This window comes from Anabrus simplex, chromosome 1, assembly GCF_040414725.1.
Source record: "Anabrus simplex isolate iqAnaSimp1 chromosome 1, ASM4041472v1, whole genome shotgun sequence".
Classification (NCBI taxonomy): Eukaryota; Metazoa; Arthropoda; class Insecta; order Orthoptera; family Tettigoniidae; genus Anabrus; species Anabrus simplex.
Window position 1 is genome coordinate 1,390,895,662 of NC_090265.1, and position 22,314 is coordinate 1,390,917,975.

The window sequence follows — 22,314 nt, forward strand, 5'->3', positions numbered from 1 at the left end:
CATTAACTGTCTCTTTAATGACCGACCAAGTGCAACAAGCATGCAACTCCATCCCACAACCTGACATCCGTCTCCTGTACGACACAGTGCATGCACGTTTGCATGCCTGCATTCAACAGTCAGGCTATTATACTGGTTATTAATGGACCAGTATTGCACATTTGCGATGGCCTTTCTCACGCGGATATTAACCTGTATTCTTGTAACATTAAACAAATATGTTACATCGAAAAATATATTGCCAAATGTCCTTATTCTACATTCTTTATTTCATGGCGTTCGAATACTTTTTCCCGCCAGTGCATATTGTACACGTTTCCAAACACTGAGATTAAGAATGCATTTTTGTGTGGTGTGGTCGTTTAATGTATGTGACGTCAAGTGTGTCTTTTCTCTGAGAGCCATGGTGTTTGTATGTGTGTATATTTTATATTTGGGGATGCTTGCCCGAAGTGGTAAAGGCGTTCTCGGCTCATCCAGAAGAACGTGGGATCGGCTCCCCGTCATACAGCAGAAACATTTAGGAACGAGCTTTACACTTCTCGAGAGGGACGTGGTCCTGATGTTTATTGAGCCTACTCCAAAAAGTGGCTCCAAATTATTTTATGAGTGCAAAGATGGCTGAGATTGGGCTGATAACCCTATCCGAGGTGGTAAAAGCCTGTACGGAACTCGAATTGCACCTTTTTGCATATGAGATTTACTAGATTTGTCATAAGTATGAACACACCAATCCTGATACGGAAGCCTTCTCCAAAGAGAAGTGGAGTCACAAATGTCTTTCCAGAGAAGCTTGCCCAGGTGCTAATGGGCAAGATGGCCGCTGCGCGCAACTGACCCGGATCTCCGAAGACAACATCCGGCTTGGACTCATCAGTTTTAGGGTTTGGCCCACCTCCGAAATTGAGGAGTTTAGTGTATCGGTAACGATGATCTGGAAAAGCTGCTTCAAATTTATTGCAGCGATTGAAGTTCAGTATCAATAAGCATATAATTCTATATGCTGTTTGTTGTACTCATGCCGTGCTCTAATCAAGAAAATGAAATAGCGTATGGCTTTTAGTGCCGGGAGTGACCGAAGACAAGTTCGGTCGCCAGGTGCAGGTCTTTCGATTTGACTCCCGTAGGTGACCTGCGCATCGTGATGAAGATAAATGATGACGACGACGACACATACACCCAGCCCCCGTGCCAGCGAAATTAACCAATTAAGATTAAAATTCTCGACCTGCCGGGAATCGAATCCGGGACCCCCGTGACCAAAGGCCAGCACGCTAACCATTTAGCCATGGAGCTGAAATTGTACCAGGGCCGATGACCTTAGATGTTAGGCCCTTTTAAACAACAAGCATCGTGAAACTGTACTATGCAGCGTGTCTACGGTGATGCGCAGGTATTGATGACATGAGACATTCGATATAGTTGAGGTTGACAATGAGATCACGCGGTCTGTCTTGGGTCATAGAATTTCGTATATATTTATAAGTTTAAGATTCGAAAATGGACATTTGGCCGAAGAAACCGAAGAAAGGAATAGTCAGAAACGGGTAGAACGCCGTGAGTAAATCTGAAACGTACATACATATCTTTATTGTCCACCCTAGTGTACACCATCGGCTTACAGGTAATAAAGACAGAGCGAAACAAAAAGCAAACAAACAATAGCCACTACATCTCTCTTAAAACTACTTAACTAAATTAACTACCTCTACATCTACTCAGTATCATCTCACACGTACGCGGATAGCCAGCACACATGTAGGATGCCACCGCACTACAAACTGCCCTAATCACCTGCTCATACCTACCACCTAAAAAATTTAGTAGACTGGTCGCTGGGTCAGCCCTGGTATGGAACACATGCCCACCAACCCCCTGACAGCAGCCATCAGCCTCGCTACGTGAGAACTGATATCATATCTCACCGACACTTGCTGACACTGTGTTCCTTAAAAATCTGAAACGCTGGAAGCTGCGATTTAATTCTCTATTAACAATGGCTTTGTTATGTCAAATGCAGAGATTAATGGGGTCATTTCGTTTTTCAAAGCGTTTCCGGAACCTATTACATGGTCTGGGAAGTCATTGGATAAATCTTCGCCATACTGATTTTGAAGAACCACTGATGCATTTTGGATCTCTTTGTCGGAAGCAAAATTCGGAAATTTTGGGAAAATAATTTTGGATAAGTGGTTAAAATTATTCATAATCTCAAATCTATTCTTGAACTAGGCTACAATAATGTCCAAACAGCCCATTAAAGTAATGATTCTCAAGTATGATTTTGATGTTATAAGCTGCTCATTTTTTCGAATTCTTTTATTTTCAAATTGTGGTGGAATCCCCCTCCTCATTACCAAACATGTAGTTGATGTCGTTGCTTATACCATATTATTTCGGTACCAGTTTCATTCCTAAAAAAACACGCTTTATCAATCAGTCAATCAAACAATACTGATCTGCATTTAGGGTAGTCACCCAGGTGCCAGTTTCCCTATTTGTTGTTTCCTAGCCTTTTCTTAAATGATTTCAAAGAAATTGGAAATTTATTGAACATCTCCCTTGGTAAGTTATTCCAAAACCGAACTCCTCTTCTTAAAAAACAAATATTTGCCCTAATATTTCCTCTTGAATCCAACTTTATCTTCATATTGTGATCTTTCTTATTTTATAGACACCACTCAGACTTATTCGTCTACTAATGTTATTCCACGCCAACTCTCCTCTGACAGCTCGGAACATACCAATTAGTCGAGCAGCTCGTCTTCTTTCTGCCACTTGTTCCCAGCCCAAACTTTACACATTTTTTTAACGCTACTCTTTTGTCGGACATCACCCAGAAAAAAATCGAGCTGTTTTGCTTTGGATTCTTTCCAATTCTTGAAACAAGTAATCCTGGTGAGGGTCCCATACACTGGAACTATACTCCAGTTGGGGTCTTACCAGAGACTTACAGACTTCTCTCCTTTACATCCTTACTACAACCCCTAAATACTCTCATAGCCATGTGCAGAGATCTGTACCCTTTATTTACAATCCCGTTTATGTGATTACCCCAATGAACATCTTTCCTTATTTTAACACTTAAATACTTACAATGACCCTCGAAAGGAACTCTCAACCCATCAACGCTGTAATTAAAACAGAGATGATTTTTCCTATTTTTGAAACTCACAACCTGACTGTTAACCGCGTTTATCATCATACCATTGCCTGCTGTCCATCTCACAACATTATAGAGGTCATTTTGTAATTGCTCACAATCTTATAACCTATTTATCTGTCTATAAGCAATAACATCATCCGCACTGCACGAGATAAAACACTTATTTTGAATTGAAGAGCTGTGATGTGTTACTATCAGCACAATCATAATAACAGCTGCTTGATGCCATCACAGGAAAATTCTTCTACGTACAAATTACAAACTATTTCGACTGATTGTACGAAACCGTCATGATCTGATCTTCTGACCATTTCCGTCCAGAGCAGTAAAAGGCTAAATGGTTGTGCCCGGCTGCATTGCAGGTCCTGCAGGCCATAAAGTTACGCTCATGTACAGTTGTCTCCTATCTATGGATATTGCAAGTCAACATACTCATCACCTCTTTTGGTAGAGAAAATGCGCTGTAATATCAACAGGATGCTGTGCCGCCAAATTTTCATCGTGATTTGAGACAATTTCTCGATAGCACTTTTGCCAGGAAGACGAATAGCACGAAGGGAATATGTAAGGGACTTCTGTCGACTTTCAGACTTAATACCTAATGAACATTTTTACCTATACTACTCCAAACAACATAGTGTGTTACACGAAATCACGAATATTGCCAGACAGGAGAGTGGAAATACCTGTGTTGTTATTCCACTAACGGCAGTATTATCTCTATGCCACTCTGTTGTACGTTTTTATTAACTGGAGGATGTTGTTGTTATGGCCATTCTGAACATTTATAATGTTGATTTATAATGTTAATATTACAGTGCATCTTCTCTACCAAAAGAGATCATGATTTCGTTGACTTGCAATATCCATAATGCACCCAAATTGCCTTAAGCGATATGGTGGAATATATGATTCATTAATTTTTAGGTAGAAACGAAGCAGCATTCGACAATTCTAGCAAAGACTGCAGAACTTGCCACATCCCAGCGGCGCAGAAAATTTAATCCACAATAGCAGAGTTGGAGCAGGCTCGGTTGGGTTTCTTAAGCAATTACGTTGTAAATGCACTTAACAGGAAGCTGCACACGCTGCCTCACCCTGGGAACCGAAAATGTCTAAATTTTCCACGCGTATTTGTTAGACAGAGAAACCTGAGATATGCACGAATGAAAGAAGATATCCGAAATTATTTGAATTAGTGGGTTAGATCCCGTAGAAATATGTCTCAGCCAATCAAATTGCTCCACTTTAAAGCGCCGAAATATCCCGCTGAGAATATTTAGTTTGCCTCGGGAGTTTGTGTAATGCTGCACGTCAGCTGGGCTTCTAATGACTGTTTCGGATCGAACAATAGTTTTTGGTGGACTCATTTAAATTAATTACAACCTAATTGAAATACAGTCATCGTTTGCGACTGGGCATGTGTTGATGGCGTGAATAGAAGCGGAAGTGATAAAGTGCCACCATCAAACAAATATCCGACGTTTTAGTTTAAAGGAAGCAACTCCAAGTGAATTACACAGAACAGTACGATCATACACCTACATTCATCTCCGTACCGTGATACCAGAAAAATCAGGAACAACGGACACTTGCTAATGACTTGTCAAAGCCAATGGATTAATTTGTGACAGCGGAAGTTGAGTTAGAATCACGTAGTAGGACTGAAGATTTATAACAGAGAGGTGAGCCGAATCCTGCGACAGTCAGTCAGTCAGTCAGTCAGTCAGTCAGTCAGTCAGTCAGTCTCAGCACGATCAGCCGTGTGCGTGTAAAGTATTTGTGTCCAACCGACTTCGAGTGAACGCCAGGCGGCCGACTTGTCAGGACTTACATAATAATAATAATAATAATAATAATAATAATAATAATAATAATAATAATAATAATAATAATAATAATAATAATAATAATAATAATAATAATAATAATAATAATAATAATAATAATAATAATAATAATAATTGTACCGGGCGGTACACCTCCACGCCGCTAATTCAAACTTTGCGCCAGTTGAAACTCCTCTGCCGGAGGAAGTCTGAACCTTATCTACTGTGTAAATTTTCAAGTTTCTCAGAAGATGTCACTACTTGGAAATTTTGAAGTTTCTGAACGGGGTCGTTTTCGACGTAGTTTTGTTTTGCCTGTAGTAAGAAGTGTGAACATTCTCTTCTAGAGGACACTACTGAAGAACTACAATTGTGCACCCTGGTGCGAAGTGAAAGAACTATGTTTTTGGAGAAAATTTGAATTCATAAGTTTGTTCTTTGTTAAATTTCTTGCAGTCATGGTTTAAGTTGGCAATATTAACCCTTTCTTTCCCCTTGTTTTGAATTTAGCCAATCCCGAATTTCTTTAATTAATTTATGTCCAATGAGGTGTATCTTCTCCAACTTGTATATCTTGCTTAACCCTAGCCAATAAAGTTTTTATGGGCGGGTGTTCTCATTCCTGAAACGCCTCGAACTTTCTGCGAGAGTATATAAACTGCTGATTTTCGGGTCTCCGGGCCACTTCTGTAACATCTTTCAGTGTGTAAAGTACGTAGGAGGGGGCGGGAAGCGCCTCTTTCTTCGGGAAGCAGTTCATCCACAAGGTAATGGCCTTTTAATAACTTCTTTTCTTGCTAGCTCAGCAGTTTAACTTTCGGGGCAGGTCCGAAGCCTTTTCCATGTAACTTTACTTTAATAATCTAAAGACACTCGGTGTCAATTCTTTCTGTTTAACTACATATTGGGATAGAGAGTGCTTAACCCTCTCGAGCTCCCACTCATATTGTTTTGAGGTGAACTTATTTTTCACAACCAATTCTTCCTTAACGTAATGTAAATGGTTTCTTTCTAAAGTCACCTCTTTAGTATGGGATTAGCCCTTGCATTAGCGGCCTAGAGCCAGATTAGGTTTTAAACAAAATGTATTAGGAGTGCAGATCACCTCCTCTCAAATTGGTATTTTAGAGGCCATGTAATTAACCTTTTCTTTCTTAATAGGTCTCAGTAGGTTGGGTATTTTACCCCTGTTTTCGTGTCCGTGGAGGACAACTTGAAAGTGGAATTTGGTGTGGCCTTTGATAGGCTTAGGGTTTGAGAGCGAGTGGCTCTTTCTTGAAAATTGAGTGTTGTATGCCTTGAGGAGGCTTTTCTGTGTAATTTAGAGCAAGTGCTCCTGGGCATGAATGGGGTTTTCTGCCCCTCTGTTAAATCTTGTTTTGGGGTAAAGTTGGGCTAGTTGCCCAAGAATTGTGAGTTCGGGGCTCGAAGCCCAAATCCTGTAAACACTGTAATTGTACTTTTGTTGCCTTGCTGCTGTGTACCTGCCATGCTTGTTATTTCTTGATTTTGCAAAGAAAATATAACCTTGTTAAATTTTAAATTAACTTTAATTTCGTAGCCTGAGACCTGTTCACCCCCGCACCTTCTTTCACCTCTGCTGTTCCACAGATACCTCGGAACAACAATAATAATAATAATAATAATAATAATAATAATAATATGTGTCGTTGCGAGTGAAAATATTCTGGTGATGGGTCACGACGATAATAATAATTGCTAAGATATATTTGATGGAAATGTAAGTGAATACTCACAATCTATATTTATACACTTTCAGTGGGAAGAATAGCCAGTAAGCAGATAACTTTCTTAGCTTAATAATGCGCTATTGCTTAAGACAATGTACGATCTGATAAGACAAGGTGTAAAATGCAAAGCCGAGATAAAAGTAGCCAGTTTGTTTTAAAACAGTTGAGTTGGAGAGGCTTAGCAGGTCATATAGGGAACATTTTGGTAAATGACAACCTCTTGTGTATTCACCCGTCTTCAAGTTCGGTAACCCGTCCTTGAGTTCATTAAGAACACTCCTTTAACTCGACAGGCAGAAGACAATGAACGAGAAGGGAGGACTGTAAACAGTTGTTAGACATCCTGCGAGGACAGGTATTTGGAGGACCGAGATTTTAAATGGCCACTTCTTTTTCCGCAGCGTTGACTAGTTGATAGGAAATTATGTAACTGCAGGACGTCACACCACCATAATAAGGTGAGATTTCACCGGGAGTGTGTTAGGATAACAATTAGTATTAGAACATAGAATGATGAAGTGTTACGCGTGTGTAAAAAAATAAGGCGAAGGCGTGTGTTATCAGTGTATAAATAATGTGCCAATTTGGATATACATCGATCTCTACCATGACAACGCTAATATTTAAGATGGCTTAAATCCCAATGAAGGTGCCGACGAGACAGCATGGGATAGCGCGATGAGGAAGTTTGGATAATAATAATAATAATAATAATAATAATAATAATAATAATAATAATAATAATAATAATAATAATAATAATAATAATAATAATAATAATAATAATAATCTGTTGTGTTGCGAATGAAAATTTTGTAGTGATGGGTCACGACGATAATAATAATTGTCATGATATATTTTTGACGTGATTAACAATAACTGTTTATCAAATTTTGTGAAGTCAGGTGTTAGGAATAATAATACTGTCGCGATTTGCATAAGTTAGTTAGCCAACTTCGATTTACGAAATTTTCAACATAACGTTAGAATATGACGATATTGAGGTTCGTGGAAGGATCTATTATTGATAGTCATACAGAAATAAAATAATTGGGAACTTTTAAGAAATAAATGTTAAATGTATGGTGTTGTTACGTAAACAGTGAGTTAATTGATACATTGCCGACAGGATGGGTAGAAATGAGTTGAGGTCTGAAATAAATGAAAAATATCGAGCAATATTCAACTTATGTCCTACAATGAGAAAGTAATAAAACCACGCAAGAGGAGGAAAATGTTACGTTGACTTACCAGTGAAAAAACCCTGGATTAATAAGTGACGTGCTACGCGCCTTTAAGAGAGCCGGTGACTACGAGTAACGATGGAAAGATAATAAATAAAGCTCCGACGAAATAATGAGAGAAGTAGAAATAAGAATGAACGTTGAAAATAAGGGATGAAATAAAGAGGGACAAGACGCTTTGAGATAGAGAAAGGCATATGCCTGCTTATAAATGCTCGGGTACAGGTCATGAAGACCATCACAATCACAACATCCAGACGCACTGGGAATATTTAGTTGATATTTAGTTGATTCCAGTTTCTGTTCTCTGATGTGAAGTGGAGTTAGATTGATACCCAATTATTTTATACTTTTATATTATACCTGTGGATAATAATAATAATAATAATAATAATAATAATAATAATAATAATAATAATAATAATAATCAAATGATAAATAAATGCCACGATATCATTTTCTATGAAGGTTGAATAATTATTATGTGCATGATTTTTGCTTGACCTTTCATTTGTAATTTTATCTAGAAGGAATAATTATATGATTTTTTACGAGGATCTTAGAGCCGGATGTATTTTCGTGAAGTAGGTTATATGCTTATTTATTCTGACCTGACTCTTATGTTAAGTTAAGCGACAAGTTTGTTTAAATTGTTAAGGTGACCATGATATGAGACAATCGGACTTGGTCACACACCGTCCACAGTGAAACATTACCATAGCCACTGTGACGAGTGAAATAATCTGAACTTTTAGTAATATTCAGTCATGGGAATGACAGGTGCGGTCAGCATCTTAGAAGAAAAATAACAATCAGATTGGTACGTGATTGTATTGCTCTTTGTAAGTAGTATAGGTTAGATATGATAGGGTGTAATCTCTTTTAGGTGTGTAATTGGATGGTAGAATTAGGATAAAAGGTGCTTAGCTGATTCTTTCTCGTGTCATTTGTTTTGTTTTGTGGTCAACGTGGGAGGATTCATCCGTACTTCAATATAGAAATGAGGTCAGTAACCTTGGGGAAGGGAGGCAGCTTGGTTACTCATTTTAAAACAACATTTCGCTTACAGTATCCAAGAAAATTGCAACTGAATAATTAAATCGCTGAACAGATCTCTGTAAAGAGTGAATAAATAAGACTGCAAGTGTAAAACCTTAGACTTTAAGACATTTCCTTAGTAACTGGGATAAAATGTGTGCAAATCATGCAGACCCGATCGGGTTAAAAATTGTGTGTGTAAAGTGCTAATATGTAAATGTTAGGCAAGTATGTTCAGCTGATCTAAAGGCAAAAATAATAATTCTGACTCAGAAAATCCACGTATAAAAACAGTGGAAATAAGTGCTTATAAGTATTTATAACTTGCTCATATACCAATCGTACAGGCTATGTTAGCTCGTATTCAGTTCATATCCAACTCCGGTCGATTATGTAAGTTGAGGAAATTTTTGTTGGGTACCCATCCGATGTAGGGTCATGACAAGCCAGTTGAGGCCATACGTATTTTTATGCTAATTTAGATAACAGTGATATAGCAGGGAGCAGTAAATTTCCAAACTGAGGTGTGTTCTCAGGAAACTCCTGTCATTTATTGGAGCAGTTTTAATTCTTACTGGACCCTTCAAGGTCCTTCGCAGGATACATACCTTTCTTACCTATTAGCAAATCGGCATTATACTTTTTTCTTGGGTCGTCTACGGTTCATCGTCACTTGATTATGTAAGAGGCGGGTTTCAGTAATTTAATGTATATACTAAATGAGAGGGATCGGGTCAAAGAAATTTGATGTTTATTTAAGGAATTTAAAATGAGGTCAAAGGGACACATGGAATTTTAACAACGAACTTGTCCATAATAAAAAATTATAACAATCAAAGCGCTGGTGAGAGATACTGGCTTTGGAGACCTTAACTCAAATGAATGAGGGGCATCCTTACTAGAAACCACTGTCTTAAGTTCAGAGTGAAATAAAGAAAGTCTGGAGATCTCCAAGATCGGCTCCTATGTGAGGCTGCATGTATCATCATAATGATTCGTGATGATCCAGACCCCGTAGCACGAGCTCTGGACTTTTGGTATAATTAAGGCAGTCTAATCTGTAAGTGCCACACAGTGGTTGTACGGCATGGACCCTTAATTGAATCGATGTGACCTGCGACTATGTCATGGACCAACACCTAACTTTGTAATCTACGTTGAAGTTATTGTGGTTGATGGCCGCAAGGAAAATGATGCTATAATGGCAAATGCCCTAATCTAAGTCACTGAGGTTGATGACCCCATGACCATCCAAATTTCTAAGCTGAAGGCTGAACACAATTAAGTTACAGTAGTTGATGACCAAGGTTTCCAAATTAATGATTCTCTAGCACATCTGATGCTCAACAAATAAAAATAAAAATGATAACAACAACAACAAACGCTCACAACACTTGTGGCAGTAAGGTCTTTTGCCATCAGACACGTCCCCTTAATCGTTAGGTTAATAAGTTGAGATTTCCCAGCAAACAAAACTAAGATTTCCGGAATACATTTTCAAGTTAGTCACTTGGTTTTAAGGTAATTCTCAAATACGATTTCACTGAATTTAATAATTTAAAATTGAAGTAATCTCATAATTAACAGAAAAAATTATCTGCCCGGACGAAAGGTTTCTTTAAAAAAATCCATAATTATTTAATTAAATTATTGTCTTGTTTTATTGCTCACTTTATTCATTGCTGCTGAAAATGAAATACATTTTTATGATTCCCAATACTATTTATTTATTTATTTATTTCATGACGTCACTCAACAAGCTTACGTTATCACCAACAATTATTAAGAGACTAGCTTGGATAATCTTAACATTGCACCGCTCCCGCGTCCAGGTGGGGATACATGAGTTCCAGACTAGCTCTTAATAACGATTCCATCTATCTAATATTGCTGGGTTGTGAGTTCCGCGTGAGAAAGTACGCCGATGGCCTATGGTAAATCTCAACCTACGTAGAAGGACGTCTCCAACACGCTATCAGTTGGATACCATACTCGCATGTTGCCGAAATTTTTCGCAAAATCCAGGTTATAACGGCATTTCAAGAAATTCGTGCATGTTGCTATCGAAATCGCAATCAGAAATAGAGTCATTATAGCCTTATATCTAGCCCTTATTCTAAGTAGGCATTAAAAGAATTTTTATATTTTCACTATTCAGCTTTTATTAGCAAATCAGTCTAAGTATGATTAAAAAATTACGTAGAGTATCGTGAGAAATTCTCTCATATAATGCAGATGGTTTCATAACGCAATCAGCATCTCTATGTGCCGTAATTACGTTGCATTGAAAGAAAATAGGTTTGAAAAACCTTTAATAAATAAATGGAAATCAGGCCTCATTTATCGATACGATAATTCTGGCCTGTCGAAATATTATGTTGTAATTAAGTAATATCCGTAAAAATCAAATGAAAAGGAAAAATTAAATTATATATAATCAAGTGAAAAATTATTCAATATAGTTGAAATAATTAGATGCATCCAATTGGTTTAAGTGAAAACAAAACTATACTCCCTACTATATACAATATTTCAAATTGTGGTTTCAATTAAGAATGTGAAAACGCAGTGAAAATAGCCAATAATTAATTAATTAATTAATGAAGGTCTGGAATCTTTCCTTATTGAGCTGGATTGCTCCTCAAAATTACCCAAAATTCTATCATTTGAACTAAAATTCACATGTGACTAGAGAAATGAATATCACTTTGCTGAAAACTTCACATCCATGTCCATGCACAGTAGAAAAATCGTGTGAGAAAGTAATGTTTGTTCATTAGGGATTTCCACTAGTTTAAGTTTGAAAATTTCCATAATCTTTCATATTTCATGTTGTCTGACCTCCATATAAGCAAATTCAAGTCCACTTTAAGTCGTAAGTAATCTCAAATTAATTCTATCATAAGGCTTATGTGGCTAAATCACTCAATTATTATTTTAATTCATGGTTGAAATTCAATTAAAGTGCGTATCTGGCTGAATGTAGCATTGCCAAGTGTATTTAACTAACTTCCAACAAATAATACCATAAGTGGAAAAATTGACATATTAGAAGACTCTACCTTTATCTAAAAGTCCATATATGAAAGACTAAGTTACCAGTGATGTGTCAAACTGCTCCCATAAAACCATAAATTAAGTTGCCGTATGCGAGAATACATGAAAATGATCGTAGATAAGTCAGTGAAGGCCTAAATATTCACGTTATTGGCCTCTCGGCTCCTCTGATGATCCTACTTACTCAATTAACTCTATATTGATGGCATTGAGATCGTATCCTAACCTATTTTGTATATCAGGGAATAAAAACAGCAATTGAAAACAGTACGTTTCAATATATACCTTAGCATGTGCAATTTACACATACTATCATCTCTCGAGGAATACTATGACCAACTTTCCAAATAACAATAACTATCACCATCATAATCTACTATCAACTCATATCATTATTTCATTCACCATTTATCACTTCAATTATCACGTAGCATTCATATTAGTGCGTCTCAAGGCACTCATTTTATCAAATACGCAGCATATGTGCCATAACCTACACATATAAAGACATTATCTTTACCGTCATAGTATCAAAGAAAAGCACATCACAACATTAAACTGTGCTACTATACTTTGTCGTAAACATTCCCTAAAATACGATCTCCACGCTTGGTATTCTGTTAAAGCCATCATGCATGTATATTAACCTCCACTTAATACTCTAACACTTCACTGACAACGATTTAAAAAATATCAATCACTTCTCTAACACCATACTGATAAACTTACGAACGGCATTCACTGGTATTTTACGCCTATGTATGGCATTAACGGTAACTTCAGATGAATACCTACTTCCTTGTAACTACACTTGAATATTATCTACGCACGCACAATGTCATAAATCATTTCATATAAAGCCAAAAGAATAAAGGTTTCTACTTACGAAACGACTCATAGGGGACTTAACTTTGCTTATTGGGTAGTGATTCCCATCTCGCTGTTGTTCATCGGGAATGGTAGGCCTCGCTCCATGGTTCGGCTTAGGTAATCGGGTCCATCTCGTCCTCTCAGCTGATTACCACCCTCCTGGGTCATCAATCTCGTGAAGCGCCACCATAGTCGGAGTAGTCTCTGCCTCAGCCTCTTAGAACATCATAGTGGTCTTCAGAACGTCAGGGACAGAATAACACAATGCATTAGTTGATTTATACATGCTGTAATCCGTTTCGTACTGCCAATGATAACAGAAAATATATGCTCTAGGCCGTCTAATTTAACTATAACAGCCCTAAGTATGCTCTTATTTATCAACTCTCTTGCTTGCTGAACGGATGTAAATTTTCTGTGCTTTTAGAATTGCACTTTATAGCCAATTGAATTCCGCTCTCTCTACTTTGTGCAGTATCGGGCAAAATATAATGCTTCCGAGCCCAACCGTGACGTAGTACTGAACCAAACTTGACGTTTCCTTATAGCTGGTCTATAATTTCACATATATATGTCAACCTACAGTTGACGTTGAGCGGGCTGTCGCGGGATTAATTCCTTCTTCAATAATTGATTATAGAATCTGATATGTAACTCGTTTCTTTACACGATTCCGTCCTTTCTTCGCTGCGGTGCTGGATTGAGTTTTTGTTCTAATGGAAGTCTCCTTTTCAATAATCAGTTTAAATAATCCGCTCCCGGCATTTCATTCTCACCGCCTTCTAAGAATGGTTCTTTCGGAGATTGCCGGTTGAAATCATTATCTTTTCGACTCGTACCGCTGTTAATTGCTTTTATATTGATCCTTTAATGGCTGGAACGCCATTTTTGTTCCAAATGCTGTAACTATAGAACGGTGAAATGGCACATTTACTCCTCCCACGTTGATTTAAATATATGGCTTGCTATATTGCACCCGTCCACCTCCCGAGTCCCAGACTAGCATTTATCTCAGGGGTGTCGGTTCATTATTTAAATCATCAAATATAAATATAACGGCATAACCCCTTTTACAAAGTCGATTTATTCTGGCACTAATCACTCCAGATATGATTTACTTTGAATATTATTATATTAATCGAATCTCACAAATTTAACAACTTCACTTTGAAAATATGACCATATTAATTACAACAAAACACACTTGGTATGGCGAAGCTGGATTTTCCTTCCATGTCATTAAATGGCTCGTTAAAATTGACAAAACATAAAAGCATATATCGGGTCTTATTTAACTAGCATAACCAAAATCAAACGTAAAGAAAATTATTGACTACAAAGAAAATATGAATGCATGCATGACTTAACGTACTACACTATATATACAAATTTACATCTCCAACAAACTGAATACATAAAAGACCCGATTATTTACATTATTATGATTTACTACTGTCCGTGCTACAAATTTAGGATGGGGTCGTTAAGCTACCCATCTTGTTACAGAAGGTAACCAAGTATAATCAAATTATTCCCATTTTTCCCATCACGATAACATTTCCCAAATATTATTTACAGTTTAGTACTCATCTTAGTTATCGGTATTCCATTACAGCTTTGCAGACGAGAGGCTCCATCCGGCCCCTCTCTGCGTTTTACTCCTCCATTCTTGATGGCGTAGTTTCACAAAAGATTTCCTGGCACATTATCATTTTACACTCATATCTTGATTACCACAAACCTTCACCATTTACAACGTTAACACTGTATACTTTAACTTGGATACAACAAATTTCTATCCTAGACCCAAGAATTTAATATATTTGCACTATTTAATCTTCGTCCAACTACCGCACAATGGACCTGGACACGTACGACGAGGTGTCAACTATTACGCCCGTCGCGATACGCCCGATTTATACGGCATTCTTGACGTGTTCATAATATCGGTTCGATACGGCAAAGTACAGGCTACTATTCCCCTGAAAGTACTGCTCGTCACACAGTCTGTTATGCACGTACCTATGGTGATATAATTTATACTACTCTCTTGCAGGGTAATTACTTTACATCACTGATATTCACAAATGACAAACACTGTCCGACGTTAACTATTTCTAATTCCTGTTGCTTGAGCGCGATCACATTTTACAAACACTGGCGGATGCTCGCGCCATTAGATGACTGTACGTCCGTAGAATTCTAAGTTACCGGCGGCCAACAGTTCAGCTCCCGATATTCAATTCACGTGTGCTGGCGACCGTCAATTCAGCTCCAACGATTCAAGACAAGTGTCCACTACAAGTGTGTTGGCGAGGATCCCTTGCCCCGTATATATGGATGAAGCCTTTTTCCCGCGGATTTGTTGACGTCATACCCCTGAGGGAGGGGGTGGATTTTTAATATCGGTACTTGCACTCCGAATTGGAAGTTAAAATTTACATCAAATTAATCCACTCCGCTAGCATATCTGCTGGATAAAATATGAACTCCTGGTGATCACAGATTTAGGAGATATGGGTGGATTTAGCTCCTCACATTTCGCGCCTTCGTAAGCGTCCCTGACAACGTGGTCTTCGTTCAGCCAATGAGATTCAAGCTGTCTGGTTTCCAAGAAATCCAGCCTTCAATTTATTTAATTTGCTAATAAGTATTGATTATTTTTCCATGCGTGACCTCCAATAAATTCATTACATTCATCCGTGTACTCATAATAATTTATTACTGATTACTTTAGTAGTTACGAAAATATCTCATCCATCAATCCTTAAGATGGTATCACTGAGTCTCCCATCAAATTTTTACTATTGGCCGGCAAGCGGTCACGTGATTTAAATCTCCACCTGCTCGAACTTAGGCTAGCGAACGTACACTCAGCCGCTGTAATTTTCCATGAGGTCATGGAATTTCCGTCCTACCAAAAATATCCCAAGGTATTACTCATGTGGTGAGTTTCCTTTGTATGACTCTCCCCCTTCCTCTTTCTGACCAAGACTTATTTGTGGACTCTGTATTTCCTTGTACGCCAACTAATGATATTCCCTGCTGTGAAGTAGCTAAAAGTTGTCGTGTTGAGCTAATCCGTCAGGCTCCAGTCTGTCGTCCTTCCTTCGCTCTGATTTTGACATTACATAAACGAAATATTTTCAACGTCCCTTCTGTATTTCAATAAATGTACCATATTATTTTACCGATCAAATCATGACTGACTATGGGCCTAAGTCACTCGGGTTCATCATATTTATCTCATCTATTTCTAATATCATAATGGGACTTTTCACTGTTCTTAATTAAAGTTTTGAGTGTGTTATTGTAAATTTTTACAGATCAATTGGTTCGTTCTTGCCGTAGTCCATTTCAGTTCTCATTCCTTGTTTAACTGTGATGTTTGATAGACTCTAATCCCTTTGTTCCTTGAAGTATAACTTAATAATTGCTGCGTTGTGTACTCCTTTACTTTTACCGTTCAAGTCGTGAACTTCGTATGCGTTGTTCCCAAATGATCGATGTATAACGAATGGTCCATCGAATAAATGTACGAACTTTGCAAATACTTTAGTAGATACTTTCGAGATTGCTGGTTTCTTTACTAATATTAGGATTGATTTCCCACGAGTCTACTCGTGTTTTAATAACTATGAATTTTGAATTTTCACTGCGTTTTCAACATTCTCCTTGTCTTTCTATAGATAAGTTAACATTCTTTTCTTTCTGTCTGGTAATCTTGACGTCCATTTTCGTGCGTCTTCTTCCCTTCTTGCTTTCGTCTTCACCTTCGAACATGGTTCGTTCTCTTCATATGTATTTGCTCGCCAATTCTCTGAAGTAACCTTTAGTTTTCTTACGGATCGTTTGGTAAGTACGGTGTTAGCCTCAAGTAAATGGATTTCTTCCTCTTCTTCATGCAAATTTGCCCTATGCATATTTATGTGATTCTGCATCTGCAAAATTTCTGCTTGAACTATCCTGGTTTCCATTTTTCTTCTTTTTCTTTGTCTCTCCTCCATTCTTGCAATTTGCATCAGCTGCCTTCGCTGCCATTCTTCTCGTATGTCTGGTCTTCCTGATCTTTCTCTTCTTCCTCCTTCTCTGAGTAGCTCTCTTCGTTTCTTCTCTGGTTGTTCAATTATTTTCAGTAGCTTTTCTTCTCGGTTTTCAACATCTTCTTCTTTCTTCTCCTCCGGTTTCTCAGCTTCTTCTTGTGATGATCCTCGTTGATTCTCATGTTCTTTCTTCTCCATTCCTCCTTTAATTTCTGCTCTCCATTCATTTATAAAGTTATTGATCTTGTCCATATCTGATCCTATTTTCAAGATCTCTTCCTTCATTTCCTTCATTATCATTTCGTGTCTTTCTTCTTGTTCCCTAGTTACCTCTTCCATCTTTTCCTGATATTTGCTCAATTCTTCCTTCTGCTCCTGATGACCTTTCTTCATCTCCTCCTTCATTTCCTGCTTCATCTCCTCCATCATCTGCCTCTGCTTCTCTTCCTGTTTACTATTGATTTCTTCCATCATTTTCTTTGTTGACTGTCGCCATTCTTCTTTCCACCTTTCATTCATGCTTTCCATTTTCTTCTTCAGTTCTCTGATCATCTCCTGTTGATCTTCTCTCCTTTCCTTCCTCATTTTCTCCACGAGTCTTTGATATCTCTCTTCCCTTTCTTGTTTCTCTTTCTTTCTCTCTTCTTCCTGCCTCTTCTCCTTCTCCTCTCGTTCCTGTCTTTCTTTATTAGATTCTTCCTGCTCTGCCTTCTGTTTTCTCTCCTTTTCTTCCTGCTCTGCCTTCTGTTTTCTCTCCTTTTCTTCCTGCTCTTCCTTCTGTTTTCTCTCTTTCTTCTCTTGTTCTTCCTTCTGTTTTCTCTCTTTCTGCTCTTGTTCTTCCTTCTGTTTTCTCTCTTTCTCTTCCTGCCTCTTCTCCTTTTCTTCCTGTTCTTCCTTCTGTTTTTTTTACATCTCTTCTATCATTTGCTTAAAGGCTTGCAATATTTCCCGTCGTTCTTCCTCTTTCTGTTCTTTCTGGTATTTTTCTTGCTTCTCCTCCTGTACCTTCTGGTACTCTTCAAATTGTGCTTTTAATTGGCTTAACGTCGACATCTTTACTTTTACGTATTATTTCCGAATTCTCTATTATTCCTAATAATACTCTAATTCTGCCCTAACTTCTCTATAATTCAATATTCTCTAATATTCTTATACTTAACTCACTCAACTGTACTTGTACTATGCTTAAATATAGGCTTAACTACTATGACTAGGCTTTGCTTACGAGGTTGATCCAATTACACCATGAAATATGAAACTTTTACCCTAATGACTAAGATTTCAAACCTTAATTCTGGCATGAATAATTAAAAAGGTTCAAATAACTTAATTTCTTACCATCTACTTCCTATATCTAAGTTATTTCATAATAAATTGTGACTAACATATTAACAACATTCCTTACATTCACTTCCTACTATTTATATTTACAATTGTAAAGTCTTCATATTCTACATCAGCTTCCTCTATACTGAAATTCGATTATTTCCAGTCGTCCTCGGACATCTTCTTCAGCTCATCCATCCGCTTCTTCTCTCTCTTACCTCTGATTATTATTATTATTATTGGGCATCTATTCGACCTCACAGTTCATCGTCCTCCTGTGTTTTCTTCGATCCCAATATAAAAATTTATCTGATCAAACGACAACTTCTTTTACCAGATACAATTAAGTTTTGTACGATACTCCCATTTTCATTCAATCATCTCGTCCGTACGTTCAAAATCCTCTGTCAATCAACTCCTAAAATGCCTTTCCTTCTTATCAAGGTTCCATCAGTAAGTTTTTCTCAGAGTGCCACATGTTTGCGTAATTCTACAAGACTCGACAACTCTATTTCTTGACCCTAATGCCTTTCTCTTCATTACGAACACGTCGTGGCATCAAATGTACATGGTTTGATGACCAACTTCTCTCTCCCACGGTGTTTTTCTCTCAAATTTCCACGAGAATGGGTGACAAAATTACATGCCTTTGGAGACCATTTCCAGTACATTTCTCATTAATTGCCACACAATTGGGCACAAAAAACTACATGTTTTTGGCAACTCTTTGCTCCCACGGCGTCTTTCTCTATTTGCCACACAGTTGGGCACCAAAAACTACATGTTTTTGGAGACCAACGGTTCTTGACCTCGGTGTCTTCCTCCTAAATTGCCACGCGTATGGGCGACAAAAACTACATGCACCGCTCCCGCGTCCAGGTGGGGATACATGAGTTCCAGACTAGCTCTTAATAACGATTCCATCTATCTAATATTGCTGGGTTGTGAGTTCCGCGTGAGAAAGTACGCCGATGGCCTATGGTAAATCTCAACCTACGTAGAAGGACGTCTCCAACACGCTATCAGTTGGATACCATACTCGCATGTTGCCGAAATTTTTCGCAAAATCCAGGTTATAACGGCATTTCAAGAAATTCGTGCATGTTGCTATCGAAATCGCAATCAGAAATAGAGTCATTATAGCCTTATATCTAGCCCTTATTCTAAGTAGGCATTAAAAGAATTTTTATATTTTCACTATTCAGCTTTTATTAGCAAATCAGTCTAAGTATGATTAAAAAATTACGTAGAGTATCGTGAGAAATTCTCTCATATAATGCAGATGGTTTCATAACGCAATCAGCATCTCTATGTGCCGTAATTACGTTGCATTGAAAGAAAATAGGTTTGAAAAACCTTTAATAAATAAATGGAAATCAGGCCTCATTTATCGATACGATAATTCTGGCCTGTCGAAATATTATGTTGTAATTAAGTAATATCCGTAAAAATCAAATGAAAAGGAAAAATTAAATTATATATAATCAAGTGAAAAATTATTCAATATAGTTGAAATAATTAGATGCATCCAATTGGTTTAAGTGAAAACAAAACTATACTCCCTACTATATACAATATTTCAAATTGTGGTTTCAATTAAGAATGTGAAAACGCAGTGAAAATAGCCAATAATTAATTAATTAATTAATGAAGGTCTGGAATCTTTCCTTATTGAGCTGGATTGCTCCTCAAAATTACCCAAAATTCTATCATTTGAACTAAAATTCACATGTGACTAGAGAAATGAATATCACTTTGCTGAAAACTTCACATCCATGTCCATGCACAGTAGAAAAATCGTGTGAGAAAGTAATGTTTGTTCATTAGGGATTTCCACTAGTTTAAGTTTGAAAATTTCCATAATCTTTCATATTTCATGTTGTCTGACCTCCATATAAGCAAATTCAAGTCCACTTTAAGTCGTAAGTAATCTCAAATTAATTCTATCATAAGGCTTATGTGGCTAAATCACTCAATTATTATTTTAATTCATGGTTGAAATTCAATTAAAGTGCGTATCTGGCTGAATGTAGCATTGCCAAGTGTATTTAACTAACTTCCAACAAATAATACCATAAGTGGAAAAATTGACATATTAGAAGACTCTACCTTCATCTAAAAGTCCATATATGAAAGACTAAGTTACCAGTGATGTGTCAAACTGCTCCCATAAAACCATAAATTAAGTTGCCGTATGCGAGAATACATGAAAATGATCGTAGATAAGTCAGTGAAGGCCTAAATATTCACGTTATTGGCCTCTCGGCTCCTCTGATGATCCTACATACTCAATTAACTCTATATTGATGGCATTGAGATCGTATCCTAACCTATTTTGTATATCAGGGAATAAAAACAGCAATTGAAAACAGTACGTTTCAATATATACCTTAGCATGTGCAATTTACACATACTATCATCTCTCGAGGAATACTATGACCAACTTTCCAAATAACAATAACTATCACCATCATAATCTACTATCAACTCATATCATTATTTCATTCACCATTTATCACTTCAATTATCACGTAGCATTCATATTAGTGCGTCTCAAGGCACTCATTTTATCAAATACGCAGCATATGTGCCATAACCTACACATATAAAGACATTATCTTTACCGTCATAGTATCAAAGAAAAGCACATCACAACATTAAACTGTGCTACTATACTTTGTCGTAAACATTCCCTAAAATACGATCTCCACGCTTGGTATTCTGTTAAAGCCATCATGCATGTATATTAACCTCCACTTAATACTCTAACACTTCACTGACAACGATTTAAAAAATATCAATCACTTCTCTAACACCATACTGATAAACTTACGAACGGCATTCACTGGTATTTTACGCCCATGTATGGGATTAAGGGTAACTTCAGATGAATACCTACTTCCTTGTAACTACACTTGAATATTATCTACGCACGCACAATGTCATAAATCATTTCATATAAAGCCAAAAGAATAAAGGTTTCTACTTACGAAACGACTCATAGGGGACTTAACTTTGCTTATTGGGTAGTGATTCCCATCTCGCTGTTGTTCATCGGGAATGGTAGGCCTCGCTCCATGGTTCGGCTTAGGTAATCGGGTCCATCTCGTCCTCTCAGCTGATTACCACCCTCCTGGGTCATCAATCTCGTGAAGCGCCACCATAGTCGGAGTAGTCTCTGCCTCAGCCTCTTAGAACATCATAGTGGTCTTCAGAACGTCAGGGACAGAATAACACAATGCATTAGTTGATTTATACATGCTGTAATCCGTTTCGTACTGCCAATGATAACAGAAAATATATGCTCTAGGCCGTCTAATTTAACTATAACAGCCCTAAGTATGCTCTTATTTATCAACTCTCTTGCTTACTGAACGGATGTAAATTTTCTGTGCTTTTAGAATTGCACTTTATAGCCAATTGAATTCCGCTCTCTCTACTTTGTGCAGTATCGGGCAAAATATAATGCTTCCGAGCCCAACCGTGACATAGTACTGAACCAAACTTGACGTTTCCTTATAGCTGGTCTATAATTTCACATATATATGTCAACCTACAGTTGACGTTGAGCGGGCTGTCGCGGGATTAATTCCTTCTTCAATAATTGATTATAGAATCTGATATGTAACTCGTTTCTTTACACGATTCCGTCCTTTCTTCGCTGCGGTGCTGGATTGAGTTTTTGTTCTAATGGAAGTCTCCTTTTCAATAATCAGTTTAAATAATCCGCTCCCGTCATTCTTTCTCACCGCCTTCTAAGAATGGTTCTTTCGGAGATTGCCGGTTGAAATCATTATCTTTTCGACTCGTACCGCTGTTAATTGCTTTTATATTGATCCTTTAATGGCTGGAACGCCATTTTTGTTCCAAATGCTGTAACTATAGAACGGCGAAATGGCACAACATTAAATCCTACAAGCTGCACAAATTAACACACAACGCAAAGTAACCAAATCCCTGTCACATCGCTTCATGACATTTAGAAATAAG